This window comes from Carassius carassius, chromosome 19 (assembly GCF_963082965.1).
Source record: "Carassius carassius chromosome 19, fCarCar2.1, whole genome shotgun sequence".
In the NCBI taxonomy this organism is placed as follows: domain Eukaryota; kingdom Metazoa; phylum Chordata; class Actinopteri; order Cypriniformes; family Cyprinidae; genus Carassius; species Carassius carassius.
In genome coordinates, this window is record NC_081773.1 from 3000982 (window position 1) to 3021932 (window position 20951).

At 39.8% G+C, this 20951-nt stretch overlaps 1 protein-coding gene across 1 annotated transcript in view; it reads right to left on the minus strand.

Annotated features, from left to right (window-relative positions):
* The window catches only part of atp5mc3a (ATP synthase membrane subunit c locus 3a), a 330629-nt gene extending 321350 nt beyond the window's left edge, over window positions 1-9279 (minus strand). The window contains exon 1 of the mRNA XM_059499526.1: window positions 9274-9279. The gene's annotated coding sequence lies outside the window, so the exon portion shown is untranslated. The remainder of the gene's footprint in view (window positions 1-9273) is intronic.
* Between the last annotated feature and the right edge of the window lie 11672 nt (window positions 9280-20951).

A 20951-nucleotide genomic window follows, 5' to 3' on the forward strand; every position in this document is an offset into this window, starting at 1 on the left:
AGTGCCCGGTTAAAGTTTCATGACAGAACTATGTAGAAAATGTTTTTTGAACAGCAAATTGGTATATACTGTATGAATGATTTCTGAAGAATCATGTGATACAGAAAATGGCTGCTGAAAATTCAGCTTTTGCAATCAGGAATTTAACAGAAAACAATTAAAAAATTTTTACTGAATTTTGTACTGTATTTTTGATTGCATTTTGGGATTTCAACTTTTGGGTCACAGGAGGGGATGCTCCCATCAAATTACTGAGGCTAAGCATCAGCATTCACAAACCACTGTCCACTGTTATTTTTAATAGACAACAATGCAAGGAGCTCGTAATCATGACTTCATAAATGGGAAATAAGAAGTTTCCGATAGCACGTGAAGACAACAGAGAAGCGCTCTCGCTCAACACAGTGGAGTGCATTGTTTTGTTAACTTTGTGGTTTATTATTTTGAGTCATATGGGATGCGGTAACACACGTCCCTCTCACAATATGTTGCTTTACACATCTATCACTTTTGCCGCTCAGACATATTCATGCAATCATGCAGCACGTATCAGAAGATCTGCACTCTGGCGCAGCTAATGCTCACACGCACTGATCTACACTATATATAGATCTATAACTGAACCGCGCTCTGGTCCACCTCTTCCAACCGAACCAGTGACTGCTAAACAGAGCGATCACACTAGTCAAACGAACCAGGATTTGGGGGTTAAGATTGTCTAGTGTGAGCACACCCTAATTATTTTCCCGTATCCCACACACACAATCGTGCAGGTCTCTAATAGGAAGGTGCCTGTTATAATGTTATAATCAAGGCTCTGGACTCTGAGCATTAGTCTACTTGTTTTTCTATAACAAACTATAAAATCATTTCTGTAAAAACGTTAATGTCCTGGCAGTGACAGATAGCTTGTTTTTCATTTAATTTAATTACATTAATGTTATAAGGTAAGATTTACAAGAAATATTTTACAGCTACTATGTAAAAAGAATACTGCTGTAAAAATGCACCTTATGTAGGTGTTTAACCTAATGTTATGCTAACCAAATGTTATAGCACTTTTGTTCATATAGCAGTACTTTTAAATGAAAAAAGTGCTCAATACACTACTTTTAAATGCATTATGAGTTTTGTGCATAACAATGCAATTAATTGTGATTAATCGCAGACAATTATGCGATTAATCACAATTAAAACTATTATTTGTTGCCCAGCACTAATATATATATATATAAATATAAACATTATCCCTATACACTAAACTTTGTTGCAAATCACATCCTTTATAGTTTGTGCTGCACCTGCAGAAAATACAAAAATATTTAGGGTTTTCTAAAGCTTACTTGCAGAGTTACAATGTCTCATTTTGTTTAATTAACATCCAAAAACACAATTTTTCTATTGCAGAGAGAGAATGCATCCTGCTTCTATTCATAAAGTGAGAAAGCGTCTCCTCTTTGTCCACTCTGAAGTGTCTGGCGATCAGAATAAGGGTTTCAGTGCTCTTTAGAGGCACTGTAATGGGCAGATGACTCTAATAATAATGGCCCGCACACAGCAATGTTATACAGTGTCTCCTCTGTCACCTGGGAGGTAGATGCACAGACAGGTGCCCTAGATTAGATAAAGCTCTGAGTGTGTGTGTGTGTGTGTGTGTGTGTGTGTGTGTGTGTGTGTGTGTGTGTGTGTGTGTGTGTGTGTGTGTGTGTGTGTGTGTGTGTGTGTGTGCGTTTGTCCTCCCAGTCTTAAACAAATCCATTGTGCTGGGTAATATGGAGGCTGCTGTTTCTGGCTCGCAGCGATGGGAGACGATGACCTTTTACTGTCAGTGTACTGTGTGACAAACGAGCAGCGTGGCACAAGCGTGTTTTCCAGGAGTGTGCGAGAGTTCAGCAGCTGGTCAGGGAGGCAGAGCACCCTGAACACCACTCCCAGCCTTTAACTAACAGATAATGGCTGCAGTAATGTGAGGAGACATCGAGGGTTAAATATACCCATCCTGGAGGGGGGGTGTGTTTGGATCGGCGTGGGGCAAGAAGTGGATCAAATTACAGTGTGATGAGATCAGATGTATGTGTCGGACTGTATATGAGTGAGCAGTCAGTCATGAGTAGACCATGATTTAATCCAGATTATGACACTTGGAGACAAATGACATCATTTATCTCTGCAGTCTTTGTGTGCGCATGCATATGTTTCAAAGACTCTGCACATAAGTGTGTCTGTGTACACTGTAACTCAGGGAGGGGTCACTTTTAAAAATTTCTGTAAGTAATATTCATCTCACGCAACTCAAATTCGTTTTGCAACCCTAGAACAATTCAGGAACAATAACCACTTCTTAAACAAAAATGTACAAAAGTTCATATTTACAATAATAGCTGCAAGTTATACAAGTAATGGACATGTTATCCAGTTTGATTCTACAAGACCAATGTAGTAAAACTTGATCTATGTTAGTCATTTTATGTTTTTATCAGCAATAATCAGAACAACATTGTTTGATAGCCTACTACAATAACAGAAAAACAGCTGTTTGTATTATTATTATTATTATACATTTTTTAGCAACCCTGGAATAGTTTGCCAACATCAACCACTTTTTAAACAAACGGTCTCTTTTGCGTTAATCTCTTCTATTGGGAGACACATCACAAGAAGAATATATCTAATAATAATAATGAATTATGAAAAATAAGAAAACATGATGCCCCTCAAGTGAACAAAGCTTCAGTTTGGTGGCAAATTCAAGCTCTGACAACATTTAGCAATGCCTTTTATCCAAAGCAACTTATTTTGCATTCAAGAAATACATTTTATTTAGTTTAGCTAATGCATTACCTGGGTACCCATGACCTTGACATTGTTAGTGCCTTGCTTGACTGTTTGATCTACAGTAGTAGAACTACTAACAAATACCATTAAACAAGCTGTTTTTAAAGGGTTAGTTCATCGAAAAATGAAAATGATGTCATTAATAACTCACCCTCATGTCGTTCCAAACCTGTAAGACCTCCGTTTATCTTCTGAACACAGTTTAAGATATTTTAGATTTAGTCCGAGAGCTCACAGTCCCTCCATTGAAGCTGTGTGTACGGTATACTGTCCATGTCCAGAAAGGTAAGAAAAACATCATCAATGTAGTCCATGTGACATCAGAGGGTCAGTTAGAATTTTTTGAAGCATCGGAAAAAAATTTTGGTCCAAAAATAGCAAAAACTATGACTTTATTCAGCATTGTCTTCTCTTCCGTGTCTGTTGTAAGACAGTTCAAAACAAAGCAGTTTGTGATATCCGGTTCGTGAACGAATCATTCGATGTAACCGGATCTTTTTGAACCAGTTCACCAAATCGAGCTGAATCGTTTTAAACGGTTCACGTCTCCAATACGCATTAATCCACAAACGACTTAAGCTGTTAACTTTTTTAATGTGTCTGACACTCTGAGTTCAAACAAACCAATATCCCGGAGTAATTCATTTACTCAAACAGTACACTGACTGAACTGCTGTGAAGAGAGAACTTAAGATGTACACTGTCGAGCCAGATAACGAACAAAAGACTGACTCGGTCACGATTGTCATTAATGGCATAATTTTCATTTTTCGATGAACTAACCCTTTAAGCTGTTTTACAATATACTCACATTTTATGCAGTATAGTTCCTATTATATGAAGGTATTTTTGAGTCAAAATGACTGAACACCTGTGACAGTGCGATTTGTAGTTGTAGAGAAAAGCCACACATGTGTATCAGTAAATTTGAAGTCACAGAGAGAAATGTTTTAAGAGTTGCAAACCTGTAGACCTTTTTTTCTCTCCCACAAACACAACACAACAGTTACACCTTCTCAAATTCTTCATTGCAGGTGCACAAATCCTATTCTACAAATCACAAATTAAGAAACTCGTACGCTCAAATTTTTTATACAATTGCTGCAGTGAATATGGTGCAAAACGCATTTACACACCAGCATCAAGAAATGTGAAGTCGCGGAGGAATTTTGCACATCCGCAAATCAGTAGGTGAATTCATTCAATGAGAGTTGCACACTTGTATAATATTTTCTCAGAAATCTCTTGTATATTTTTCTAAAACAAACACAAAGTACATAACTACAGCTGCTTGAATCTGCTGCGATGAATCTCAAACACTGTTTTTCGCTTTCAAGTGACGAGTTTGCACTCTCTCTTTTGCACCGAGATATTTGGTTCAAAAGTGAGTTGTGCATCTGTAGAGGTAGTGGGTGGGACTGTTTAGAGATTAGAGAATTTCAGCCAATCACAAGAGCTACTTTGGGTCGTTGCTGAGTAGGTGGAGGCTGCAGACCTGGAGCCGTAGATATACGCCCCAAGCAGTTTTACGCCCCTGTTGTTCCTCATGCTTCGAGTAGGGGGAGGCTGCAGACCTGTGACCTACTGTAAAATGTATTATTTATATTTATTTATAAACTGTTTTTATATAGGAGACAGACAAATTTATATTAAGTTATATTTAGATATTAACCATATGTAGGCCATTAGACATACAGTACTGTGTAATCATATGGATCCTAAATGAAATATTTGCTGTACAATTTACAATTGGTCGTCATACAGCTACAAAACATGTCCCACATAACATTTTATGAAGACAAACACAATTTAACCCTTTTCTAAAATTCCAAGGGTCATTTAAAAGAAAGAGACAATATTGTTGTGGAATAAATTCTTTTTTTACACCATGACTTGGTTATTTCTTAACAGCATGACTCCTGTAGATGACTCCTATGGCTTCCCACTCTTCTTTAATTGTTTTTTTTTATCCTGCTGTCAAAGTGCTCCCACTCACTGATAAAAATAAAAAAAAACAAAAGTTGCATAGTGGTAGAAACAATGGTTGTTTATAAATAATGGCAGGATGTCATGTTTCAACATTTTTTCCTTTACAGGACTCTTACAGTACCTTGCGTCAATGACAGGTCCTCACAGGAATTTCTCCTCAGCCTCCAAGATGGACACATGTTTCACAACAGCAAAAGCACCGAAGATGGACTACCAGAGAAAGATTTATCACAGCCCAAATAAGCCAAGGATCATTTTGCATTTTTAGTTATTGACCCATCTTTTGAATTGATATCGCATCAATCGTTTATAAATAATAAATGTTACATCATTACAATACAATCAACAACAATAACTTTAGCAGATTATTCAACATACCTCAATTCGTATCGCTTCTAGAAGGTCTGCTGCTATCATACATATAGATATAGTCTGCTGTTCTGATATATGACTATGCTCATATACTAATATACAGCCTCCCCTACTGGACGCATGAGGAACAACAGGGGCGTAAAACTGCTTGGGGCGTATATCTACCTATCTACCAAAATAGCTCTTGTGATTGGCTGAAATTCTCTAATCTCTAAACAGTCCTGCCCACTACCTCTACAGATGCACAACTCACTTTTGAACCAAATATCTCGGTGCAAAAGGGAGAGCGCGAAACTCGTCACTTGAAAGCGAAAAACAGTGTTTGAGATTCATCATAGCAGGTTCAAGCAGCTGTAGTTATGTACTTTGTGTTTGTGTTAGAAAAATATACAAGAGATTTCTGAGAAAATATTCTACAAGTGTGCAACTCTCATTGAATGAATTCACCTACTGATTTGCGGATGTGCAAAATTTCTCCACGACTTCACATTTCTTGATGCTGGTGTGTAAATGCGTTTTGCACCATATTCACTGCAGCAATTGTATAAAAAATTTGAGCGTACGAGTTTCTTAATTTGTGATTTGTAGAATAGGATTTGTGCACCTGCAATGAAGAATTTGAGAAGGTGTAACTGTTGTGTTGTGTTTGTGGGAGAGAAAAATAAGTCTACAGGTTTGCAACTCTTAAAACATTTCTCTCTGTGACTTCAAATTTACTGATACACATGTGTGGCTTTTCTCTACAACTACAAATCGCACAGTCACAGGTGTTCAGTCATTTTGACTCAAAAATACCTTCATACCTATTACTCTGTTCATTCATAAAGGTTCCGTGAAGAACCTTTAAAATCAATGCAGCCATGCATCCCTGCAATTTCAATTTCATAAAACTTATTTGTATTAAAAAAATAAATAAATTAAAAAAAAGGATTCCTTAGACTATTAAAATATTCTCCACACTGAAAGGTTCTTTATGGAACCCATATTGATTTTTCTATGGCAGGGATCTCCAAACCTGTTCCTTGAGACGGGAACAATGTGCCCACGCTGCCAGACTTCCAAATCCCTGCCTAGTGTGAATCCGAAGAGCACAGCTAAGGCGAGAGAACAGAAGAGCCCGGAGTGGCTCGCATGTCAAGGTCATAAAATCTGACAAATGTAGAGGGCGCGGACCACCCCGCAGCGTTGCAGATGTCCAAGAGGGACACACCTGCTGAGAAGGCCTTAGAGGCCGCCATACCCCGAGTAGAGAGAGCCTTGGCTCCCAATTGAAGGGGAAGACCAGAGGACTCATAGGAGACGTTGATAGCTTTTTAGGAGGACCGTGGCAAACAAGTAATTGGTCGGATTTTCTCCACAGGGCAGCTCTGTGGACGTATGCGTCCAGTGCTCGCACTGGACACATACAATTTAGCTTCTCCTGATCTGGCTCCCGAAAGGGAGGAGGACAGAAGGCCTGCAGTACGATAGGTTGTGGTGTAACAGAGGGAACCTTCGGAACATAACCCGCTCAAGGGTATGAGAATGCTTTGGCCATACCAGGGGCAAAGTCTAGATAAGTAGGGGCCACCGAAAGGGCCTGAAGATCTCCAACTCTCTTTAGTGAGGTGATTGCCAGTAACAGGGCAGTTTTAAGTGTCATATGTCTATCTGAGATATCTTGTATTGGCTCAAATGAAGCTTTACAAAGAGCCTCTAAAACCACAACCAAATCCCAGGGGGGGACACAGGATCGTACTGGAGGTCTCAGCCTCAGCGCACCGCGGAGGAAACGTATAACTAGGCGGTGTCTACCCACTGACTGATCATTGAAAGGGACATGGTAAGCAGCTATGGCCGCCACGTACACCTTTAAGGTGGAGTGGGTTAACCCCGCAGAGAGCCTAGCTTGTAGAAACTCCAGAACTGTACCAACTGGGCAGTTAACGGGGTAAGCTGGTGGTCTCTGCACCATGAAGTGAAGAGTTTCCACTTCAGGGCGTACAGTTTCCTCGTAGAGGGAGCTCTGGATTGGAGGAGGGTCTCAACAACCTCAGTTGAGAGACCGGATTCTATGAGCTGTGCCCCCTCAGGGGCCACACCCACAGTTTCCACAGCTCCGGGCGAGGGTGAATTATCGTGCCCTGCGCCTGTGAGAGTAGGTCTGTCCTGATCGGTATCTCCCAAGGAGAGCCATCTAGGAGCGAGACTAGATCTGCGAACCATACTTGGCCCCGCCAGAACGGGACTACTAATAACAGACGGACCCCATCCCGGCGTACTCTCGCCAGAACCCCCGGGAGCAAAGCGATAGGGGGAAATGCGTACAGACAAAGCCTCGGTCAGGTCTGTACCATAGCATCCAGTCCCAGAAGAGATGGATGAACTAGAGAGAACCAGAGGGGACATTGTGATGTCTCCTGAGTCGCAAAGAGGTCCGTTACACGACGACAAGGAGCTCTCAGCACTGGGCCCTGATTCAAGAACCAAGGTTTCTTCCACATGTCTAAGGCACGAAGGCATCGCCGCGTGACCTTGATAACTTGAAGTGGATTTCCCCTCGGGGAAAAGCCCTTGGACTTGAGCCACCACTGTAGGGGTCTCATGTACAGCAGGCCAAAAGGTATCACGTTGGACGCAGCTGCCATCAGACCTAACAATCTCTGAAATTGTTTGACAGTGAGTGATTGGCCCTCTTTGACTCTCTCGACTGATGTGAGGATCGACTCGATCCGAGCAGGAGACAGACGTGCCTGCATCATGGTCGAATTCCACACTACACCTAGATAGGTGGTTCTCTGAACTGGAGAAAGTACACTCTTCTTGGCGTTTAGTCTCAAACCCAGCTCCCCCATATGTGCGAGAACGACATCTCGATGTCGAACCGCCATCTGCTCTGATTGAGCTAGAATCAACCAATCGTCTATATAATTTAGAATGCGGATGCCCTGCATATGGAGGGATACCAGAGCCGCATCTACACATTTCTTGAACGTGCGGGGTGAGTGTGCGAGGCCAAAGGGAAGTACTTGATATTGATAAGCTTTGCCCCCGAAAGCAAACCTCAGAAACTTCCTGTGTTGTGGAAGGATGGATATGTGGAAGTATGCGTCTTTGAGATCTATCATGACAAACCAGTCCTCAGATCTGATTTGAGCTACAACCTGCTTGACAGTGAGCATTTTGAACTTCAGTGGCATAACTGAGCGGTTCAGGTGACGTAAGTCTAGGATCGGACGCAACCCCCCATCCTTCTTTGGAACTATGAAATACCGGCTGTAAAACCTGGATTCCCTGTCTAGAGGAGGGACCACCTCGATGGCCTCCTTCCTTAATAGGGTATTCACTTCTTATTCCATAAACAGAGCCTGCCTGGGGCCGACCACTGTCGGTGTAACCCCGTTGAATTTCGGCGGTGGATGACCGAACTGAATGCAGTAGCCTTTTTCTATTGTACACAGGACCCACTGAGATACATTTGGCAGTAATTTCCACGCTGCTAAATAATCGACTAAGGGAATCAGTCTCTCGAGACTGACCTCTAGTGTAAGAGGCCCCCGAAGGTGCGGCGAGCATACAAGCTCCGCTACGCTCGCAGGCGGAAATAACTGGGAGCAGCGCTCGCTGGAGGCCGCTGCGCCCTGAAACTCAGGCAGGGTTGGCAGGCCGACCTCCTGAGGGCACTGAGGTGAGGCGGGCACCATATAATGACCGCTCTACCCCAGTAGGGGCTACCCTCAGGACCCCTGAGCCACTGGCATCAGGATCTTTTTGTCGAGGACTTCCGGGCCTCGATAACAGTTCTTAAATCAGGCTTAGCTTTGGAAGTCCCCGACTCAGAGCGTCGCTGAGGCCCTCGGTCCCGTGGGGGAGCACGAGCGGCAACACTCTGTCTTTGCGCTTCCCTGTATGAGGAGCCGGTATGTGGCATGGCCATCTCCCGCCCAGATACACCATGAGAGCGGCAAGGGAGAAAATTCTGGAACCCCGCCGCCTGTTTTCGTGCCTCCTGGAACCTGTCGATGACAGTATTGACTGTGTCGCCAAACAGGCCAGAAGGCTGAAGCGGGGCGTCCAGGAGGCAGACCCTGTCTCTTTCTTTGATTTCTGACAGGGTCAGCCATAAATGCCTCTCCGCGGCCACTAAGGCTGCCATAGACCGCCCAATTGCGCGAGCGGTCTCTTTAGTGGCGCGGAGGGAGAGATCAGCGGTCTTTCTAAGCTCTTCAATATCTTCAGACTTGATACCCTCTCCCTCATCGATATCTCCCAGCAGGTCGGCCTGATAAGCTTGTAGGACCGCCATGGTGTGAAGGCAGGCCCCAGCCTGACCTGCTGCCACATAACCTTTGCCCACCAGCGATGATGTAACTCTAAGAGGCTTGGTGGGCAACGTCGGAGCCTTTAGAGACGATGCCGATCCGGGCGACAGATAGCCCGCGAGTGTCTGTTCAACCCGTGGCATTGCTCTATAACCCCGCTCTCCCAGCCCCATCACGTTGCCATAATATAGTGAATCGGGGCCAAAGAGGCAGGTCGAATATGGATGATTCCATGATCTTGATATCTCGTCGTGGAGATCGGGAAAATATGGTAGGCTCCGATGTGGAGGTGGTTGCCTCGGCTTCTCTGTTTTTTTTTTTGCTTCTCTGTGGCTCAGAATGTTTCTCAGCAGGCCATTCGATTTTTTATTTATCTACTGCACGTGTAACCACCTCCAAAAGCTCCTCATACTGGGGCGACAGGGGTGGCGAATCCCCAGCAACAGTCTCCACATCGACCTCCACGGAGGAAGAGAGTGATCCCTCACCCTGGGGGGAAGAAACCGACGAGCGTGCTTCCGAACCCAGGGTTTGGGCGCCGGATCTGGCAGATGAGGAAGGAGATAAGGACTGGCCCGTCTCCATTCCCTCTGACAGATCCACCTGCGAACCCCACGAGTGCAGCAGCCGATCTGCCTCGGCAGAAGCGGGGCCAGCACCGCGGGGAACGCTGGTGAAGGCTCCCTCCTCGAAGAGAGCCCTCCGGGATCGAAGCGTCCGCATTGGCAATCGTTCACAATGCGGACAGTCGGCCCCCTTGAGAGCCGACTCAGCGTGCTTCGACGCATAAATTTTATCCAGCAAGATTTTTTATTTGGCATATTTAAATCATCACAAATCACATCATAAAAACATGCACATGGTCATGTGCAACGGCGTTCATATCAAGTACTGAAGATAATGATGATTTAATTATTTCAGTATTTCAAAGTTGAAGTTATCCCTTTAAATGAAGAAATGTTACTGGACATACACATCTGTCTAAAGTCTGTTTCAGTTCTTGTGAGGACTGGAGCAAACAAACTATTTCCCTACAGCAACACTTCAGTCCAGTGCACTAGAAAGGGTTTATTGGTGCCAAACTGCGTGATGTTTACCGGGTAGAGAGTGCAAACAGTTTGAACCATGGACTTTCGTATTAAATCATATTAAACACATTAGGCGAACCTCTGGTCTCCCAGTGAGAGTTCATTTAGCGCAGTGTTGACTGAGGAGGATAGTGTAATCTGAAATCACAAACTTCACTGTGAATACAGCGCTCCATACATCCTAGGCTGAAGAAGAGAGATAAGCACAAATACCCTTAAGAGCACAAATACACTCACTTTCTCCCTGGCAAATATTGACAGTCATTTGCCTTCAGTTAAACCTACTTTACAGCTGACACAAACCATTTGAGGTTGTGCTAGGCAATTATTTATCTACAGCTATATAGGCTACAGATGGTTTATATAGTATAAAGATTTCGAATTAGAGGACTGTGGGTGATCCTTTAACATTAGATGTATCCACCAGTAGACATCGAATCCCCTGTGGTGTATGCCAGGAAACCAAACGTTTTCTAAACAGTTCTTTTTCTAGTCGAATTTATTCATAAATGGATTATAATATCAAGAGAACATTTGAGGTAAAAGTGAGAGGCACGTGATTGATAAATAATACTGCTTTTGATAGATAAAGTCAATCAAATGTAATTAACAACAAATATGTTTGAAACGCCATGGCTGAATCGAACCGATTCTTTTAAACGAACACTATGAGCGAATCGATTCTCTAAAAACAGGAGCCCTGTGCTAATAATGTGTTCGGTTCCCAGGCACTGTGAACTCACACATGAGGACAGACTCCCCCAACTGGACAAAAGAGGCACTGCAGCACACTTTCTACCAACACACACACACAGACGGTCTGAGAAAGTCTGAGAAACTGACCTTCTGATGTAAGGAAAGGCAAGAGCATGCCAGTCTGTGTATGTGAGAGCAATTATGTCTAGTGTGTGTGCTGATAGTGAAGGAATGTGAACAATGTAATGTCAATGATGTAAAACAGAAGAGCTGGAGAACTCATCTCCGATGGCAATAAAGATAAGAGAGGTGGAGACAGAGAGAGGCTTCCCCTGTTCACTATTTATAGCCAATATCTAATAGGTTCTGATGTTGCTTCTGGATTGGTTCTGACATTAGCTGAATATTTACATGTTAATTGCTCATTTTATTGCGCGATTTTTTGTTTATTTGTATTACTGTTACACTACTTTTATTCTACCTATTATGACCTGCTTAAATCAGATTCACCATTTATTTTCCTGTAAACAAAGCAGACTAGCAGAATTCAATTAAAATGTGAGAGAAATTGAATTGAAGCCTGAATCTCTGTTGTTGTATTTTTGTCTCATAATTAAACGTACACACGTTTGCTTTTAATCATTAGCAGACACACACACACACAAATACATTTAGTCTCACACACATACACACGTGCCAGAGATGAATCTCTTCATCAAAGGCAAAATAAACGGAGGTGTGTGATGTGAGAGAGAAGAGAGCGTGAGACGGGCATTAGTATGTTTGTGTGAATATGATTGCATGTGTGCCCGAGAGAAAAAGGAAGTGCAGCCCTTTGGCAGGGAGAGCAACAGGAAGTGACCATCTATCATCGCTCTGACCCTCTGATCTCCAACTAAAGAGAGATTTCATCATTACTCACACACACATGGACAATAACTGACCCATAAGGTAAAACGCCGGCTCTGGGCTGAATTATTAACACACACACAAACTCTCTCTCTTTCTAAGGAGACAGCTTGAGTCATGTACCATTTCCTTTATTAAGTGTAAAATGTTCCAACAACAATGAATCTTGCTGTTGAGTTTGAGTAGTGCTTCTCTCTCTCTCTCTGCTTGCACAGATTTATCGTGGATGTGAGACACTGTAGTAGATGTTGGTGAGAGTGTGTTTGAGAGATGATCACTGTCAGATCCCGCTCAGGTCCTGAGATCTGTGGTAGGTGATGCTTCTGCATGCTTCATGAGTATCGATCGGTATTGTTAGCAGCAATAAAGCAGCCATATGTCTTAATAACAGATACATATGCTGAACCAGGATGCGCACACAGAAAGAGAGAGCTTTAGAAATGTACAGAGGAAGGCATTTTAATGAGAAGGAAACGACTCAAGCCTTGAAAATGAATGAAGAATTACAGCAGCTCCAAAAAAAGTCACATTTAGAGTTAGATTTTAAAGCTGGAGTCTTCACTAATTTTTAAACAAATTCTCTTCAATTTTCCACTTCAAACAGCAGCTGTGGTTGCTGAAACTTTACCATAAGAAAAAAAAATTATAAAACAGTAGCAAAACTTCAAGTTTTACAGACTAAAATTACATTTACAGTAATAAATAAATAATAATAATAAAATTACTAAACTCTATTTTCGACCCTAATGCTGACAACCACCATATAAACACTGGTGGTAATAAAAAGGTCACATGATGAGGTAAAAACTACGGTAACACTATTGCTTATTAGCGTGCATATCACTGGCATATTGGCTGTTTATTAGTCCTTATAAAGCACATTTTAATTACTTATTTTGCATGACCATATTGTAGATCCGTTAACCCTGTCCCATACTTAGCAATTACTAACCAACCATTAGCACCAGCGAGATATCAAGCAGCAAATTAGATGAACTTACACAACTTACAGTACTGTTGACCAGTTCAGTTTTTTACTGTAATATTTTAATACTGTAATACTGTAATACTCCAGCCCTAATCTTCAGTGGGGCATGAGCAGATCGTATAAAAATCCAGTGACATCTACAGGTGTATTTCATCATATCAGCTAACCTGTTTCAATGAGTATTGACAACCAAATACATTTTGTCCTAATATTAAACACTATATGTATTGTTTAAACATTTTAAAATCCAGCAAACTTCTTCTTTTGAAACACCTTTGATATTTTGTCATGTACTGTAATGCAACAAAATTCATACATTTTCCAAGATGGCTTAACGTCGATAATTACTTTTTGGGGTCACTGTGTTCTGATTGAGCGATTTATTCCTGTTCATGTGTCTTGTTTAAATTGTTCATGTGACTAACGCAGGCAGGGAGATGGGTAAATCTATACTGTATTTGACTGTAGACAGAAGTACTGATAGCATGTAAACTGTTGGAGTATGTTTAGAAGTTCAAGCTGAAGGACACTGCAGTGGACCTGGATGTGTTTAGATGAATGTGTGTTTCTCTTACTGACACAACATCACTTAATATCGTTGTCTGCTGTTGTTGCACTCGCACAACCTCATCTCGGTTTTCTAGGGAAACTGAAAATGGATGTGGATAAGAGCTTAGGAAGGAATTTGGTCAGAGTTTATCTGCGACTCAGTAAATCTGAAACTCCAAATAAGACACATGAGAGACAATTTGAGGAGCAGAAGATGCAGAAATCTCTCCATAATCTATCTGCTGCCAACGAGAAACAACTGCGATATTAAAGGCATCTCGTTTGAGATTGTTCTTTGCTGTAGGTGACAAATGGTGGGGGTCTGGGGTTGGGGGATTTGGACCAGGCTTGGTGGCCACCTGCAGAGCAGCCTGAACTGTAATGAAAGAGCACAGCCCTGCTGGGGACAGACGGACGGGGTGCGATTGATTGTTCTGGAAACTGATGAGGGTTCAGGCACAATTAAATTGTAGGAGCTGTGTATGGGTGTGTGTTACATGCCTGCTTGTTAATTGATGGTAAAATCATAACTACAGTGTATTAACTATAGGGTTCAGCACGGGGTTAAGGTGGCCTGAAAAACAGACACTCTTATTAGATTGCAATGGGGGCAAAACAGGGTGAGATTCAGAATAGATGCATTTATTACAGGATCTGCTGTTTACAAAATGTAGTCCAAATCTTAAGAGCCTTGTTGACAATTACAAGGCAGCAGTATAATCCCATTAATGGCTGACCACGACGAGTGCTGGTGGTTAAAAGCAAGAGGGTTTCAGCAATGGTTCCTTTACAAGGGAATACAATTTCAGTCTTTCCACTTCAAAATGTCACTTTTAATTCATAGTGTTGATTGCTGTTTCTTTGTTTTTACTAGTAATTTTTAAGCTATTTTTTTCCAAACAGAAATATATATGTGTGTGTGTGTGTGTGTGTGTGTGTGTGTGTGTGTGTGTGTGTGTGTGTGTGTGACCCTGGAGCACAAAACCAGTCATAAGTAGCACAGGTTTATTTGTATTAATAGCAAAAATACACTGTATGGGTCAAAATGACTGATTATTCTTTAATGCCAAAAATCATTAGAATATTGAGTGTAGATCATGTGCCATGACTAATTTTTGATTAGTAATATGCATTGCATTAGACAACTTTAAAGACGATTTTCTCAATATAGCCAGCGTATCAAGTAAGTATAAATATAGATTAATTTTACAGTGTCTCATTATTCATGCTTTTTATTATTATTAAATTATTTTATTTGATACAAATAAATACTATTTTCAGCAATAATGCATGTAACTGATTTAAAAGTGACAGTTTACATTGTTACAAAAGATTTATATTTCAAAATAAATGTTCTTCTTTTGAGCTGTATATAAATCAGATAATACTGAATTTATCATGTAAAATGGTTTCCACAGAAATATTAAGCAGCACACCTGATTACAACACTGATAAAAAGCATTGTTTCTTGAGCAAATCAACATATTATTATGATTTCTGAAGATCATGTGACTGAAGACTGGAGAAATGATGCTGAAAATACAACTTTGATCACAGGAATAAATTACATTTTAAATTATATTCAAATAGAAAACAGTATAATTTTTTAGTTTTTCCTTTACTAGATCAAATAAAAGCATCTTTGGTATCCTGCTCACATAGACAAGCTCTTGTGTTAGTATGTGTGCACAAGTTTATGTGTAAGTGGACAGTTTCTCTTTGCAGTAATGTTCAGGTTTCAGTACAGTGCAGTCAGGGTTTGTGAGACACACTCCTGAAATTACAGATCACAACAATGGCATAACCCTGAAAACGAACAAATCAAGGGAGCTTTCCATCGCCAACCCAAGCTTTCCATACAACCCAAGTGAGGAGCACTGTGTTCTGCAGTCACAGTCATTCAAAATGATTGTCTGTGGTAAATGACAGCATGCAGTGCATTAAATTTAAAATGAACTGGAATATCCATTAGTTATTATCAGTATGCATTTTAGCAGGCTTTTTTTTTGGCCAAAAACTACTGTACTGTATTGCATTACACATAAAGGGATAGTTCACCAAATAAATAAGTCAATAAAATCTTAATTTATTTTTATTTTTTATTATTTAACACACACAACTAAAGTTCCAAATGGAATTTACAGTTCAGCTCATGGACATCCAGTTTACTTAGAAGTTTCTCATTGACTTTTGTTAATCTTTGAAACACAAATGAAGATAATTTTAATGAAACCTGAGGGCTTTCTTCCCCTCCATTAAAAGTCCAGGTATCCAACACTTAGAAGCTCCAAAATGGTCATAAAGGCATCATTAAACAAATTCATATGAACAGACTTGTGAAGAGACACGATCACTTTATTCGATGAACCGATTGAATTTAGGCCTTTATTATTTTAATGGTTACCTGGACTTTCAGTTAAGGGACATACATACAAAAGATCTTCATTTGTGTTCCTAAGATTAACCAAAGCCATATGAGTTTGGAATGACGTGAGTGTGACTAATTGATGAAAGAATGATCATTTTGGGGTGAACCTACCCTTTTATCATTTTAAGTAACTTTATCCATTTATATATTTTTCTCCACATTGACAGTAGTTGACCTGAAAGACTCAAGAACAGCGAAGAAACCACAATAGTGCCCCTCGCAGCAACACTGAGAACAGTTCTAGTGGTTCTACAAGCATTTGTGCTCATGTCTTTGCACAGAGTAGAGGTCTGGAGAGACTGTGTGAGATGTGCAAGGTTTTCTCTCTATCCTTCGCCGCATCACCTCTGAACCTTCAACACTCCAGATAGAGCAGCTGCCCTTCTGCCCTCTCAGAGATAAGCACCAGAGAAGAAGAGCACAGCGCTCGCTCACATCAGCTGTCTGTAGCTGAGATCAAACACTGGACTCATGCTTTACGCTATCCACTCTCTGAGAGTTACCATACACCTACAGACACTCGCATGTGCATGCGCCAGAGGAATTTAACTTGACACTGCACTGTACCACTACACAAGCATGCACAAGCTATATATATATATATATAAGTGCAGTCAAATGATTAATTGCAATTAATCGCATACAAAATAAGTTTTTGTTTGCATATGTGTGTGTACTGTTTATATTTATTATGTATATATAAATACACACACACATATTTTGAAAATATTTACATGTAGTAACATGTCTATATTTATATTCATAAATATATACTAATCAAAATATATATATTTTTTATAGTTCTAATGCTCACCAAGGTTGCATTTATTTGATCAAAATACAGTACTGTATAACTGTAAATTATTATTGCAATTTAATATATTATATATATAAAATTAATTAATGTAATTTATTCCTGTGATGATAAAGCTCAATTTTCTAATATGAGAATATTTTTGTGGAAACCATGATATATATTTTTTCATGATTCTTTGATAATTAAAAAAATGAAAAGAACAGTGAAAATATTTTAAACATATATTTTGTGTAACAATATCTTTACTGTGACTTTATCAATTTAAAGTGTCCTTTCTGAATTAAAATATTAATATTTTATGTTAAAGGTCCCGTTCTTCGTGATCCCATGTTTTAAACTTTAGTTAGTGTGTAATGTTGTTGTTAGAGTATAAATAATATCTGTAAAATTCTAAAGCTCAAAGTTCAATGCCAAGCGAGATATATTTTTAACAGAATTCGCCTACAACGAACGACCCGTTTGGACCACATCCCTCTAGTTCCTGCAGTAATGACGTCACTAAAACAGTTTTTTGACTAAGCTCCGCCCACATGAATACACAAAAAAGGGGGCGTGGTCTTGTTACGGAGTCCAATCACCTCTGTTTAGGCTTCCCAGGGACGCTGTACTTGGAGATTAATGGTTACAATTTATGTTTAACTCGGTTCCCGAAAATTATGATCCACATGTAAAACTATGTGCAGCACATTTTGCTGAGGACAGCGAGCTTCCTCAATCTCAATCAGTTTAATGCTGGATTCGCACAAAGATTATTCCTGAAAGACGGAACAGTTCCCTCTTTCTCTGGAGAAGGCGTTGTTTATGGACCACAACCGGTAAGTGTATTTTATTATTTAAATTGGTGCGTTTAACAGTTTAACAGTAACTTATTACACAAAGGGCAACGCTGTTTAGCTTTGTCAAATGTGATTTTCATGCGCATTTCGTCAGTTAAAACGCTCCTGTGATTATAAGTACATCTCCAGCACATGCTCCTGCCCACTTGCTTCTCAAAACTAGTCCAAAACTAGCCCAATCGCGTTTCCAGGAGGGCAGCACGCGCTCAGCTGCTGTCGAATCACAACACAGGAACTGCTGGCACAATCACAACTCCTTACGTATTTCTGAAGGAGGGACTTTATAGAACAAGGAAGTCATCAGCCCGTTTTTATGACAGTGAAAACAGCGGTATACAGATAGGTGAATTGTGTGAAAAATACTAATTTTTTTTACACGCGGAACATGAACACATGTTATACTGCATACTGTAAACACAATCAAAGCTTCAGAAAAGCACGAAAAACGGGACCTTTAATATTAATGTTAGCCACTGTAAGTCGCTTTGGATAAAAGCGTCTGCTAAATGCATACATGAAAATGAAATGAAATATTCATATAATTTATATATAAAAAAACATATTCAATATTTAAGCATAACATATTTTTCTGAAATATATACATGCATGTCTGAGTATTTATATATACTTGATAAATATACACAGCACACATACATATATTATGTAAACAAAAACTTTTATTTAGGATGTGATTAATAAGGATTAATCATGATTAATCATTTGATAGCACTGATATATATAGGAAGAGGTATGTATATACAAACATACACCGCTGGACTTAATTTACACCATTGTAGCTCACTTGATCTAAAGATTACTTGATCATAACGTCATAATTCATGCATGTGATTTTAATTGTTTTGACAGTTTATTATTTTTATTTATAATATTTAAGTTTTTATAGGATTTAAAGACAGCACATGAATTGTTGGAGAAAACAGGAGAAAAAGAAAAGTTGCAAGCTGGATTTGAACCTGCATTGTTCATATGAGCTCTACAGCTCAGTGTCTTAGACCATGTGCTCAAGCTGCAAGGCCTCCAATGTTACAGTATTTTCACTAAAACATGTTCTTTCTTTAGTCACTGGATCTCATCAACAACTAAACCACGTTCCCACAGGAGACGTGCACTTTGACCATCTTACTATTTCTGTAACACTCGATTGATTCTGCTACGTACAGTAGAAGCACTGGATAACTTCACTGCGGTTTTATACTGAAGCAATGATATGCTAGAGGAATTGTGTTTGAATTTAGTTTTTGTTTGTGAAAATAGCCATGATGATATCAAGAGAAAAAAAATCACCAGGACATTTTACTGATCATTTTGTTTTTATATTTCTGTGGCGTCATGTTAATAAAATAATTAGAAGCATTGTATTTTTTAGGCATTTAAACCATTTTTGGCCATGACATCAAACCAAGCTTGTGGAGTTTCTGGTCACCAGCCAACCTATTTAAATCATATAACCTCTGCAATGCTAATATTATGTATAAACCAGCCAATGCAAAAGGAAATTTTAGATTTTCCCTGAAAATAAAGCAGATTCAGTATAATTCACCCCTGAGCTCAATATGGTAACAACTGCACATTTTTACTTTTGTGTATATTGGACAGAGTGACAGTTCTGGAGAGACTTTTTAGGCTATTTATGACTTATTTCTCAATTTTACAAAGCATACTTTAAAACCTACCTCTGCTGCCAACTTTACATTTTACAGTATGCACTTCTGAAATAGGGGTGGTGTTGGCACAGTGGATAAGTCACATGCCTTTGGTGTGAGTGACCCAGGTTCGAATCCACTGTGAGACACCAATATGTCCCTGAGCAAAGACACTTAACCCCTAGTTGGTCCAGAGGCGTGCGACCTCTGACATATATAGCAATTGTAAGTCGCTTTGGATAAAAGTGTCAGATAAATGTAAATGAAATGCACTCAGCTTATATCATACAAGTCTTTCTGGCAAATGAAAATGACTGATATATAAAATTGCAGTCTGTCTTTTCCATATTCTGCATGTACTATGATTTGTACTATATTTTATATTAATTGGATGAATGCCTTTCCAATCTAACAAAGCTAACAGAATGATAGCTATAAGTGTGTTAGGAAAAAGTAATTAACTAATAAGTGCGTTATTAAATGTAGTGTTATGAAATAATAGACTACTTTTTAACTCTCACATACTTCACAAGTGTTTGTTAACAGATTTACTCTGTAACACTCAAAGCATCACTAGAGCACACAGTATGTGTGTGGGTGTGGGTGTGTGTGTTTGTGTGTGTGTGTGTATGTGTGTGTGTGTGTGTGTGTGTGTGTGTGTGTGTGTGTGTGTGTGTGTGTGTGTGTGTGTGTGTGTGTGTGTAATCCAGAGTTCTGTAGCAACTGTCTGCTCTGTGATGTTGTTTGGTTGATTTTGACTCTGAATTTGTCTTCTCCTTTTGTTCTCAGCTGAATTCTGATCACAGTTTGAGGCCAGCATGACTCCTGAACTTTGACCTTTCAGATGACCTCTGCTCTGCTAAGCAAGTTCATGACAGGGTCAGAAAGTCCTCCCTTCCTAAAACACGCCGACACACACACACACACACACACACACACACACACACACACACACAATATTCCCATACGTTCTTGTCTCATCATTGGCTTCCAGCGCAGAAGGTATTGAATTAACATTCAACTGCACACTAAATATGGATAAATTATGGTGTGTGGAGTAAAACTGTTGAGCCAGTTTTAGCAGAGCTATAGACTTAATCCCAAGAATGAAATACTGATGACAAAGTTTGCAGAGTGTATGTTAAATGAACTCACAAAAACGCATTTTACATCACCAAAATAAATGTATAATAGAAAGGGGTGCCAGCAAACTCATTTAACAGTGGCTACTTGTAAAAGCACTGCAATAATATGACTAACAGCCTTATTCTCCATAAGACAGTTAACCTATTACATCGTTTACATATTTAATGACAGGATATGCCCCTGAACACCTTTGATATTTAACACATTTTTTGCCTAAAGTAATTATTTTACAGTTTAATAGTTTAACGAATTAAAATATAACGATTTTACAGTTTAAAAGCAGATTCTCTTTAACTCTTGGTTAAAGGAATAGTTCATTCAAAAATGAAAATT